Genomic DNA, 12,798 nt, shown 5'->3' on the forward strand with positions numbered 1-12,798 from the left:
ATTTATCCTAGATACTAATTTAAATATACAGATGATGGTTGCTGTGTTGTCATGCATTCACCTCACTGATAAAACTAGATATTAATAAAATATGGTTTCAGTAAAATAACTTATTGTTTTGCACTTGATACTGAGTCAGTGTAGTGAAAGAATTTTATTTACTCATCTTCCAAAACCATTTTTCCTTGTCTTCAAATTTTATTTCATCTAAATCTTATATCCCCACCCCCTAAAAAAGATTTATTCTACGTTTTCATGGCATACAGGCACAATCAGATGAGTTTTAGGTAACTAAAAAAATCTTCAAGGCTGCAGCATTAAAAGTGAGATGGAAACGAATTTCAGAGACATTGGGTTGGCATGGTATATTAAAGGATTTAATCATCTATTCACTGAATGTGTTGATACTTAGAGCTGTGCTGTCCAGTGTAGTAAATACCAACCACTTCAGGTGTTGCCAACCTGAACTGAAGATGCGTTACAAGTGTAAAGTACACATCGTATTTCAAAGACTTAGTGCAAAAAGAAAAAGTGAAATATCTAATTCAAAAATTTTGTATTGAGCCCCGGCTGATGTGGCCCAGTGGATTGAGTGGTAGCCTGCAAACCAAAGGGTTGCCAGCTTGATTTCCAGTCGGGGCACATGCCTGGGCCAGGTTCCCTGTAGGGGGGACGGGGGGACGCAAGAGGCAACCACACATTAGTGTTTCTTTTCCTCTTTTTCTCCCTCCCTTCTCCCTCTCTAAAAATAAACAGATAAAACCTTTAAGAATTTTTGAATCGATTGCATAGAGATAATATTTTAATTTTGCTATGTAAAATTATTTTATTGTGTTCAATGAAATACATTATTAAAGTTAATGTCACTTGTTTATATTTACTTCTTTAAATGTGACATAGACATTTTAAATCATATATTTCTATTCAGCAGCCCTGCTTTAAAGTGTTCTCGTTCCTGTACTGGGAAACAGTTAAATACAATGCCACCATGCAAAAGGAAATATAACATGTCGTTTAGATGTTCTGCCCAGAGAGCTCTCGCAGCACAAACTGGTAAGGCATGTCTGTAAAGAAGCAGGCAGGTTGATTGTCTGTGCTGACTCAATCCTGAGTCTCTCTTCTGCAGTGTAACTATATAGTACCAATTAGTGCTAACTAGAATGAGTGGATGACTCCCCAAACACTGGAAAGAAAGGGGTTCAGATGAACTTAAGTGCAGCAAAGGCAGACTGGAATTTCAGTGGTTAGTCTGTGGTCCAGCCCAGTGTCACTTTGTATCCAAACATTTCTCTTGAAAGCATTGCTATCCAAGCTTGTTGGCCCTCCAGGGTTATATTTTATATATATTAATTCAGTTGATTGTGTTAGGCCCTTAGACACAGAAGTGGCTGTGGTACCTGGACTTTTTCATTTTAATTGTGGTAAATTACATATAACATGCAATTTCATCTTAACCATTTTTAAGCCCATCGTTCAATAGTGTTAAGTACATTCACATTGTTATACAACCAATCTCCAGAACACTTTTCATCTTGCAAAACTGAAACTGTACCATTAAACAATTCCCCATTCCTCCCTATTCTCACAATATCTGGACTTTTGTCTTTCTGATACTTTTGTTTTTCTGAGAAATCTAGCCATCTTGTATGTGAATATTCTAGAACAAGAAATATTGATATAAGTGATTCTTTACATATGGGTCTTCCTTTTGGTGAAAGAAATAAAACTGCAAACTTACATGAATGTGCCCTTCAAAAGAATCCCAGCATCATGTGAACATTGTATCTCTTAACCCTTTCTGATGTGAATTTCTTATTTGATCCAAATGATTTCAACCCAGCATGTCAGTGAAGACTTCCCCTACATACCAAGGAGCTTCTGCCATCTGGTGGTATTGCTAGAAGACACAGCAACAGAGATACCTGACATGATCACATCACCCTGCCTGCATCTCAGCTTCCAGATTTTTCTACTCAAAAAAATAGAAAGAGGGGACAGATCATAAGTTCAGCTAATGGCTCTTTCTGTTGCTTCCCAGAATGTTTTTGTGTGTGTGTGTGTGTTTATACCATAGTAACAACATTACTTGACTCAAATATTATTCTTCATTCCTTCTAATTAGCATTCCTTCCTTCCTTTTTTAATAGAAACAACCCAGTAGCAACCCCACAGTTTTAATAAAATTTAGACTAAAATCTTCAGTTAATTATAAAAGTCAAATAAAAGATTTTATGAAGATTCCTAGATCTTATGAAATCTAGATCATAATCTAAACATCTTTTGAAATTCATTGAAAAATAAACTTTAACTTAAATGTTGAAGGCTGGTATTCATACATTTGATAGGACTGTGCTTTTAAAAATCTGAACAAAAATTTATATAGAACCATAAAAGGCCCTGAATAGCAGCAGCAATCCTGAGAGAGAACAAAATTGGAGGAATCATGCTACCTAGTATCAAACTACACTATAAGACCATAGTAATCAAAACAACATAGTACTGGCATAAAAACAGACAATAGAACAGAGTAGAGATCCCAGAAATAAACCCACACCTTTATAGTCAATTAATTGACAGAGGGAGCAAGTATATACAATGGGCTAAAGATAGTTTATTCAATAGATAGTGCTGGGAAAATTGGACAGATACATGCAGGAAAATGAAACTAGACCATCTCCTTACACCACACACAAGAATAAATTCAAAATGGATTAAAGACTTAAATGTCAGACCCCAAACCATAAAAATCCTAGAAGAAAACATAGGTAGTAAAATCTCCGACATTGCTCATAGCAATATTTTTCTCTGATATATCTCCTCTAGCAAGAGAGACAAAAGAAAAAAATAAACAAATAGAACTACATCAGACTAAGACAGAAGTTTTTGCACAGCAAAGGAAACCATCAACAAAATAAAAAGACAACCCATAGAATGGGAGAATATATTTGCTGATGCATCTAATCTAATGAGGGGTTAATATCCAAAATTTATAAAGAACTTTTAAAACTCAACACCAAAACTCCCCCCAAACAATCCAATTAACAAATGGGCAAAAAGGACACAGATGACCAATAGGCATGAAAAGATGCTCAGTGTCACTAATCATGAGAGAAATGAAAATTAAGATGACAATGAGCTATCACCTCACACCTGTCAGATGGCTATCATCAATAAATCACTAAACAGCAAGTGCTGGTGGGATATGGAGAAAGGGGAACCCTAGTGTGCCATTGGTGGGAATGCAGATTGGTGCAGCCACTGTGGAAAGCAGTATGGAGATACCACAAAAAATTTAAAAATGGAGCTTCCTTATGACCAAGCAATTGCATGTCTGTGAATTTATCTGAAAAAAAAAACCCTAAACCATAATTTTAAAGATCATAAGCAACTAATATCAAAAGAAATAACCCTATGTCCATTGCAGTGTTATTTACAGTCACCATGATATAGAAGTAGCCCGAGTACCCGTCAGTAGATAAGTAGATAAAACAACTATAGGATATTTACACAATGGAATACTACTTGGCTGTAAAAAAGAAAATTACCCTTTGTGACAGCATGGATGGACCTGGAAACATTCTGTTAAGTGAAATAAGCCAGTCAGAGAAAGACAAATACCATATGATTTAACTCATATGTGGAATCTAATGAACAAACTGAACTAACAAGCAAAATAGAGACAGATTCATAGATAGAGAACATGCTGACAGCTAAGGGGATGATTAGGGGTGGAGGGATGGAGCAAAAAGGAAAAAGGACTCATGGACAACAGCGTGGTAATTGTATGGATGAGGAGGGTATAAGGAGACTAAATGCTAATGGAAAAATACAATAAAAATAAAACAAAATAAATAAAATAAAATAAAACAATTCCAAACATACACGTAAGTAATATTTCCCTCTTCAACATTTTTAATCTGCTATACTTGGCCCTTAGACAAATGATTTATAGTTAAGTTTACCTTTTAAAACATAAACTTGTATGAAGCATCTATAATTTATTATAATAAATCATTCAACTGTTAATGCATAGTGAATAAACATCACACTGCCAGGCTCTTTGTGAAGTGTTGGTGATAAAGTGATAAATATGACATCATTGTGATCCTCGGGGAATATGCAAAGAAAAGAAACATGCCTTAGACTTTTCTTTGGCCTTTGTTTTGTTGTACAAAGCAGGAGTAGAAATGTAAGCCTGTTTTCAACAGATTGTAAACATTTAAAATATGATTTATAAATGATTTCGGAATGAGAAGAGCCCTGCCCCTCTGTAACGAGTCTGATGAATAATGCCTCACATTCTCTCATTATTATCCAAGAGTGTTGAGACTACTTGAAGCACTTCTTGACCTTCCAATAATAGGGAACATTCAAACATGTATTAACATATCTGTCATCATATATAACAGTGGAAATAATTTGATAGTAGATTATGATCTACTAAGAAGTCTAAGAGTAAATAATATCTTGATGACAAGTGATTGAAGAAACATTTTCCTACATATGTAAATTGAAATGGGGATACAAGCCATTTTCTCTTGTGTCAAGGCTCCAAAAATGGTTAATTTATTAATATGAATATTTCAGGAAAAAATTTAAAAGTTCATTACACTCTATTGAAGAGGGACTTGAATAATCTAGGGGATTAAATCCCACTGTGTTGTTTTTTAAAAGTTAGTCTACAGGTGATGCCCCAAGGACTGTATAAGAATCTAAGAGTTCCTAATGTTGCGCTGATCTGTCCTGAATGGGAATGGTAACTGTGGCATAATTTGTAAGCAGCAGAATTTGATTTGAAGTGGATTCATTCCAGACCCCTATCTGTTGAAGTGCTCGATACATGTTGCTTCATGTCAGAGGAACCAGTGAGAGTGTTGTGTGCAGCTCGAAGAGCCCAGGATCCTAGCATTTTCATGACTAGGACCGGTTCAACCCATACTTGAACTCGTCAGGTGGGTTCTTGTGAGACACTATATCCCTGAGCTTGTATTTCCTCATCTATAAAACTAGGGGGTGGGCTCAGCATTCTGATTCTACAGCAATCAGAATGGTGTGAGAAGAAGGAAACAGGAGGTTTGTAAATGTAGTTTGGTGCATCCTCATTGACTGACTGGTTCATCGTGAAGCCACTGCAGCCTTGCTGGTGTAAAAGGTTCTGTTCCAGTCGTCCAAAGTCAGCCATTGTGGAGGTTACCTTTCTCTGGCTGTACTGATTGGCTGAACCTCTTATCAAAGCTAAAGGAAGAAAATAAATTCCTTTTACCAACTTAGATCGTAGATACCTGTTATGACTTAGGGCATTTCTCATCATTTGCCCTCCTGAAGATGATAGGACTCCAAGAGTACAGATCTCAACATTAGCTGGTACGGATCTCAATGTTAGCTTCCAGGACGGCTGCTCCAGGCAGTGGGAGGCATCTGTGGGCCGAGGAAGCAGACATGAAGGAAGGAGTGGGGAAGAGGACTGAGGTGTCATTTACTGAAATGACAGGGTGGGTGGAGAATGTGGGCCATGATGTGCAGTTACTGGTTTGTTCTAATAGAAGACTTTGGAGCCTGAGCCATTTGGACACCCTTCAGGGTACAATGAAAAACAAAAAAAGATTTTACAAATGGAAAGAAGGTTGATAGGTTGTTAGGGGAAGATATGAGTGATGAACCTTGTGTATGAGTACAGGCTTCCTGCACACAGAATACTGAGACTAGATTACCAAGATGACCCATTTGAAACATTTCAGAACAGGGACCCTACATTTAGTTGTTGGTTTGGAAGGAAAAATGGAAAATGGCTCTTGGTAATGATGTATTAATGTAGTTTCATCTAAGGATATCAGCATGAATTACATTTTTCTCCATTTTTTTGTGTTTCTGTGAAAGAAGGTATTTGCATGCACTTTAGTGGTTGGATAAGTTTAAATCTTTTTTTCTAACAAATAATACTAAATCTTAAAGATGATGTTATCTTCCTGGCTCTATTCCAAATGCATTACCTGTATTCTGATTCTCACAAGCACCAGAAGCAGGTCTGTTATTGCCCCTATTTTATAGATGAGAAGTCAGATCCCTGAGGGCTCAGCTGTGAAGGGTCACACCCACTCTGGCTGGCCCCAGAGACAGTCTCTCATTTGCATAAAGTGTCATCTTCAGCCACCTCTCCCTCAGTGCCCTCATGATCAGCCCTTCCTTTCATCAGTGTATAAGCATCTGTTCATTACACAGAGGTTAAGCTGGGCTATAGCTTATCCTGTAAGGCACCAGTAGACACAGAGCTAACCACCCATGCCTCTTACTGTTTCTGTTCATTACACTCTAATATTTAAATCAATCCGATGTTTGGATTAGTAAAATACTTAAGCATGAACTATTTTACAAATGCACGCTAACCTCCTAAATGTCTTTATTTTATGTGCTGAGTGCTTGGCTTTCTGTACTAGTGTCTGCATCAAAGCCTTTGGAACTGGACAGTGCAAAGGAAACTTCTCCAATGATGTGCAGGCTCATAAAACCTGGGAAAACTGCCTGGAGGAGGAAGCACATATTCCGTGCCTCTTCCTTGACTGAGATGTCACTGCCACAGCACATCACTCCTTCATGCTCCCAGAAACACTCTCTTCAACAAAAAAGATATTGTTATGGTTCTGTGGTACATTTACAATCTCTCCCTAAATGTATAAGCCTGAGATGGCTTTTAACAAATTGTTTTACTCAGAGATGTGTTCTTTTTAACTAAAGAAGGTATTGAATATTTACTGATTATAGTAAAATAAAGGACTCAAAACTTTAAATGTACCCCATCTGATCATATTAATTACATACTGTGGTTCTACGTTCATTTATTTGATGAACACATCATATGGAGCACTTGACAGACAGATGCTCAGGGTGGCCCCATAACTGCCACCTCATGTCATGTCTCCCCTTGAGTGTGGGTGGAACCTGGGAGTTGTTTCTAACCAGTGGAGTGCAGCAAAGGATATCCATGTTACGTGTATGTGATTGCATGACATAGCATCACTGGCTTTGAAGAGGCAAACTGCTATGTCGCAGCCTGCCTATGTCGGGGGCCACCCGGCTCCTATGTCAGGGAGCTCAGGGCAGCCTCTTAAAGCTCAGGAAGCCTCCAGGAGACCCCTGATAAGACACCAAAGCATTCGGTGTTACAGTTGTAGAAACTGAATTCTGCTCAGAAAAGCAGACCTTTTTTCCAATGGAGACCTCAGTGCTGGCTAAAACATTTATAGTGCCCTTGTAAGATCCTAGCAGAGGATCCAGTCAAGCCGTATGAACTCCTCCTGACTCAAAAACTGGGAGACGTTAGGTGTTTGTTGTTTTAATTGCCCATGTGTGGTTATTCATTCACATAGAAATAGGAAACGAACTCAAGCCCCCATATTAGATGTTGGAAATGGGGCAGTGGGCAAAGTGAAGTCCTGCCCCAAGAAAGCGGGCATTTGAATTAAATCTAGAACATACACACATTAGAAGCTTTAATTCATCTCAAGTGTAATTTCAAAGTAAAAAGCTCAGTAGCCTTAGATAAATGAGAAAGAAAATCCAAATTGCTTTAAATCTTCATTTCCAATGTGGTAGATATTTTACATTTGAGGATTTTATTTTTGGTCCAAAGGAGAAAATAAGTTATTCTGAACAAATGGTAGCATTGACTTGCCAGGTGATACTATTCAGGGAAGGAATGTGACAGAGCCATTGTCAGCTGTGGAGGAGAGTTCTCTGCAGCTCCAGCTTCATGCCAGAACTTGCAAGGCCCTGAGAATGTGGTCACACAGCACATGTAGCCATTTCAAAAGCAAGCTACTGCAAAGCTTATTAAGTACAAAGCTGCCAAAAGTCACCAGAATAAAAAAAGCAATTTCGAAACCAGCCCAGCAATGTTATTTCTGTAGAAAGACTATTGTCTAAAGTAAAGCCTAGAAGTCTTGTGCATCTTCAGAAGACTGAAGTCATATTTATTCACATAGTGCATACATTAGTTTTGTTCTTCAGGCCAGAGTGGTATGGAGGGCAAGGTGTTGGCTTGAATCTCTGTACAAGGCTACTTGGCTTTACGTGCAGCACAGCATGTGTGGGCACATGGCTCTATCCTGCCACATAGGTCATTGTTCAGCAGTTTAGGACTACTAGTCTCCTGGGAGACCAGGAGCCTGCTCTTTATTCAGTAAATCACAAAGCTGAAGCCACATGCTATGGAACAGACTTAAGTATCTTTTGAAATTAGTAAGTAACCCATCACATCCAGAACCTATTTGGACAGCTTTTATACAGGGCCCGACACAAATAATGCCCCCTTTTTATTACAAAACCATAGGCATGTGATTCTGTAACATAAAAATCTCACACTCAAGCATACCATATGACATTTTAGGTGAAATGTTCAAATTGCTGTCCATCTCACGAGCGATAGAAGCTACTACCCACACTCAACCACAAAACTTTCTGGACCCTATATAGAGGTAAACCCAACGACATTTATATTTTGATGTACAGAGAGTGTTCATAGAGCTAGTTGTTATTGAATTACTTTTATTGTTATTAATAACACGTACTGAGCACTAGCTTTGTCTAGACATTGTGCGGAGCACTTTGAAAAGTACTTAATTTTATTTTCTTAAAAGTATTATAATATTGGGTGAATGAAGAATCTGAACCTTAGAGAGCCTGAGATACTCACCCAAGTTCTAACAAAAAGGACGTGCTGGGGCCAAGACTTTAATCCAGGCATTGTGATTGCAGACCAGGCACCCTCACTGCCATGCCTGTTGCCTCCCATTGATCTGATCAGCATGTTGCCAGAGCCATGTTTTCTCATTTGTTCCTCATAACCACCCTGCGAAAGATATTTGGAGGTGGTGGGATGGGCCTTGAATGACTCCTTGAAACAACTACTTTGAGGAGAAACTGAAATTTTGACATGCATCTTCTTATACCATAGCCATACCTTACCCAACCAGTTTAAAGTGGGGCACTTGGGACTTTTGTGCTGATATGATCCTTATGTGCTATTTATGAAGTATTTAGAAGACAATGTACTTCTAATAGGTCCTTCATTAGTTTGATATTGCCTAATATCTGAAAATACATGTTAATGTTCTTTACTTTGAAGCTTTCATCACCATAAAATTATTCCTAGTCCTTTAACCCTATCAGTCATGTATACTCTAGTATGAATAAGTTTATCTCACTGTTTCATAAAAGCAGGTTGTTATACAGAGGAGGATGCAAAAATATAGGGATCCCAGGTGCTAAATCTAGAGAAGGAGGTCACTAAGGAGTAAAGAAAAAGGGAGGAAGGATTTAGCTTAGTGACTAACAGATATTAAAAACATTTTCTGCAGGTTTTAAATTTAGATTTTTCTGTACACTAATTATATTTTCTATCATAGGTAACCTTATTATCATATGACAACAACTGCAGTCCTCCCATTGCCCACTTTTACAAGCAAATTCTAGATAGTTTCAAGATAAAGTGTTATGTTTACGGTGGTATTTATGAACTACTTAACATGTGTGAAACTGCTACCATTTTCTTTAGGTGACTTTGTTTTCAACATTTGTCTATTGAAATTTCTGAGCATCTATTTTTCTCATGAGTCCTGTAAGTTTTATTGTGTGATTTTGCACAACACAGTGATTTTTTTAGAAGCCCCTGTGTAACACTGTGTAGATCTAACTTTGTTGCCCTTTATTGTATGGACTGTGCCCCTGTTAGGGCGTGTGTGTGCTGTGTACTGAAGGTGTGGCTGACATTATTTGAAGCACTTCCTTTCACGGTGGTTCAGCAGATTTACAGGTTTCTCCAGGTTAAAAGGGCTAACCAGGCATCAAAATAACACTTTGAGAGAGTTCCAAGAATATAGTTCCTAAAGCACTGTGCCCACTTGATTCTTCAGGTTGATATCTCAGGACTCATGCTAATAGATGCCAGGGCTCAAGTGGCATTCAGACAGTGAGGTTCTCACCTTTGCATCTGCCCTGTATCCTTACATGAGCTAATATTTGGTAGCTGGTGGATTTTTCTTAGGGTCAACATCAGGGAACAGACCTAGCCCTGCTTCCTGAATACATTTGCTGTTGAATAACATCCAAATTAGAGCCCCACTGTGAGGTTAGGGCCTTGGCCTGGTGAGCAGGCTGGCTCCAGACTCTCCCAACAACGACAGTATTTTGTTACACATAATCTCCGTGTGTAAGTTTAATCTTGATTAATTCAGTTCAGTTAAATTCAGTAGGTTTGTATTTAATACTTTCCGTATTTGTTTTCTATTGCTGCCAGAGTTAATTACCATAAAATTAGTGGTTTAAAACATCGTCAGTTTATCTGAGTTCTACAGGTTAGCAGTCCAGTGGGTTTGGCTGATTGCTCTGCTCTGGGTCTCACAAGGCTGAAATCAAGGAGTCAGCAGGGCTGCGTTCCTTTCTGGAGGTTCATTCGGGTTGTTGGCAGGAATCAGGTCTTTGTGGCTATGTGGTTGGGGCTTCCCCCACTTCCTTTGTGTCTGTGGGAGCCTTTTTCAAGGCCACCCGCATCCCCTGTCTCAGTGCCCCTGACATCGTCAAACCGGCAATGGCTGCTCCAATCCTTCACCTACTTTGAGTCTCTCTGGCTTCTTCACCTGCTTCATCTCTGCTGCTTGCAGCCAGAGAAAATTGCCTGCCTTTAAGGGCTCCTGTGATAGATTGGCCCCTTTCTGACAATCCAGGATAATCCCCCTACTGTTTAAGGTCTGTAACCTCAATGACATCTGCAAAATCTTTGTCCTGTAACTTAATATATTGAGGCTGCAGGAATTAGAACAAGGATATTTTTGGGAAACCATGCTGCAAGCATACCTTCTGTGGTTCCCTCTTTCTAACCTGAATTTCTGCATCTCTATGTTCCCTTGGAGTGCTGAGGGATCAGCACTTGGCCTTTGCGAGTGCATTCTCTTCTCCACTTGGGAGACCCTTTTGGTGGGTCATTTCTTTCTACTGTAAAATTGGAATTTAAATGTAATCTTTTATCTGGGTACCACCATGTTACTTCCAGATCAAGCTACAATAGCTCAGAATATTCACACTAAGTCATTTCATAGACAAAACATGCATAAACTATGCTGTGAACATGGCACTGGAGGCATGAATAGTGTCCAACATGCCCAGCCTGATGCTGCAGCCCCAACAAAAGGTCTGTGTACATTCTGGTCACCCAGCCTCTCTCCTAAAGTCGAAAGCCAGGGAGTCAGAGAGAAATATGTGGGGACTTTCTGAAGTTTATAATATACCCATTTTTCATGACTGTTCAAATTACAGGTAAATTACTATCTTGCTGTACAGTCTAATGTTTCTGGTTACCCATTCAATCTGGCTCAAGTTTAGAAGAGTTCTTGGGCTTGATCCAAGTGTTAGAAAACTTGAAGCAAACTTGAAGTTCAGTCTCAAGTATAAGTACATGTAGGGAATGCTATGGAACTAACCAAAGGAGGTTCCCACTAGTGACATGGGAGTGGGGAACCTACCTTTCTCTTCACAGACTAGATCACAGCACAGAGGCACTCAGAGAGTGGGCGTTAGGGCTGCTTAAACTGCAATGTGCTCGTGAATCACCTAGGGATCTGGCAGACATGCACATTCTTATTACCTGAGTCTGGAATAGAACCTTGGATTCCGCATTCCTAACCAGATAACACAGCCTCTGCAAGTCTGTAGGCCACAATTTACATGGCAAGAACTTAGTGTATGACAGAATGGATGAAGTTCTTCCCTGAGGATTATTTTCTTTCCTAAACTAATTGTGTTTTCTAGGTTAAATATATTTATATTCCTGGGAAAGTCAAATAATTCAGTTTTACTTTTCTCTCTTGTCTGGCTTTAGGAGTTAAGTATAATTTTAATGATACTTTGTTCCCTCAGCAGGAGAAGCACAACTAAGAATACTGCCATTAGTTCAAATAACTCAAATTTAATTAAAGAGAACAATAAATTTATAAGAGACTATATCAAGTTAATATTTGGATCCAAATAGGGTCTTGATGTTCAGGTTAGCATAAGGAAGATAATTTCTTGAAAGTGTTTGATATATAGCCCTGGCTGGTGTAGCTCAGAGGATTGAGCGCAGGCTGTGAACAAAGGGTCACTGGTTTGATTCCCAGTCAGGGCATATGCCTGGGTTGCAGGGCAGGTCCCCAGTGGGGGCCATGTGAGAGGCAACCACACATTGATGTTTCTCTTCCTCTCTTTCTCCCTCCCTTCTCCTCTCTAAAATAAATAAATAAAATCTTTTAAAAAAAGTGTTCGATATATAATTGGAGAATGAGACAAGGCAGTCTAGTAATGTGTATTGATAGGAAGACATCTAGGGCTAGACTGAAACATTCCCCACTTCTCTCCCTCCTCTACATCTCTTTTAAGCCACCTGGTACTCCTGGGGATCCCAGAAACATGCTAGCTTTTGTTGTATTTGGGAGCTGGTCCAGGTAGTGTGAAGTGGAATCTTAGCATTTGTGTAGCTGCCCCCAGGTCTTGCTGGGTGTATAGCACAGGCTCCACTTTCAAACCTGTAAGGGGAACCTAATCCCTTCATAATGCTTGTGATGCCTGAAGCTTGGTATGAGTGCAGGGTATTCCTGGGAGGTGCTGCCTGTCTCTGTGTTGGCAAGACTGGACCTGAATAGGCCTTCTCTCCCCTTTGGAGGTAAATCCTGATTGAGGGTAGGCAGAGGCAACACCCAAGGGGCAGATATCGTATCTTTCACCTTCAAGATGGAAAAGATTTGAGAGTGCTTGTAAAGTGCTATTATTCAG

General features: G+C 39.2%; 1 protein-coding gene across 1 annotated transcript in view; it reads left to right on the forward strand.

Annotated features, from left to right (window-relative positions):
- The window catches only part of KCNB2 (potassium voltage-gated channel subfamily B member 2), a 372,399-nt gene that overhangs the window by 57,181 nt on the left and 302,420 nt on the right, over nt 1–12,798 (forward strand). The gene's annotated exons all lie outside the window — the stretch shown is intronic.

The sequence above is a fragment of the Artibeus jamaicensis genome, unplaced genomic scaffold, assembly GCF_021234435.1.
Source record: "Artibeus jamaicensis isolate MK-2021 breed Jamaican fruit bat unplaced genomic scaffold, CSHL_Jam_final scaffold_916, whole genome shotgun sequence".
NCBI classification, from domain to species: domain Eukaryota; kingdom Metazoa; phylum Chordata; class Mammalia; order Chiroptera; family Phyllostomidae; genus Artibeus; species Artibeus jamaicensis.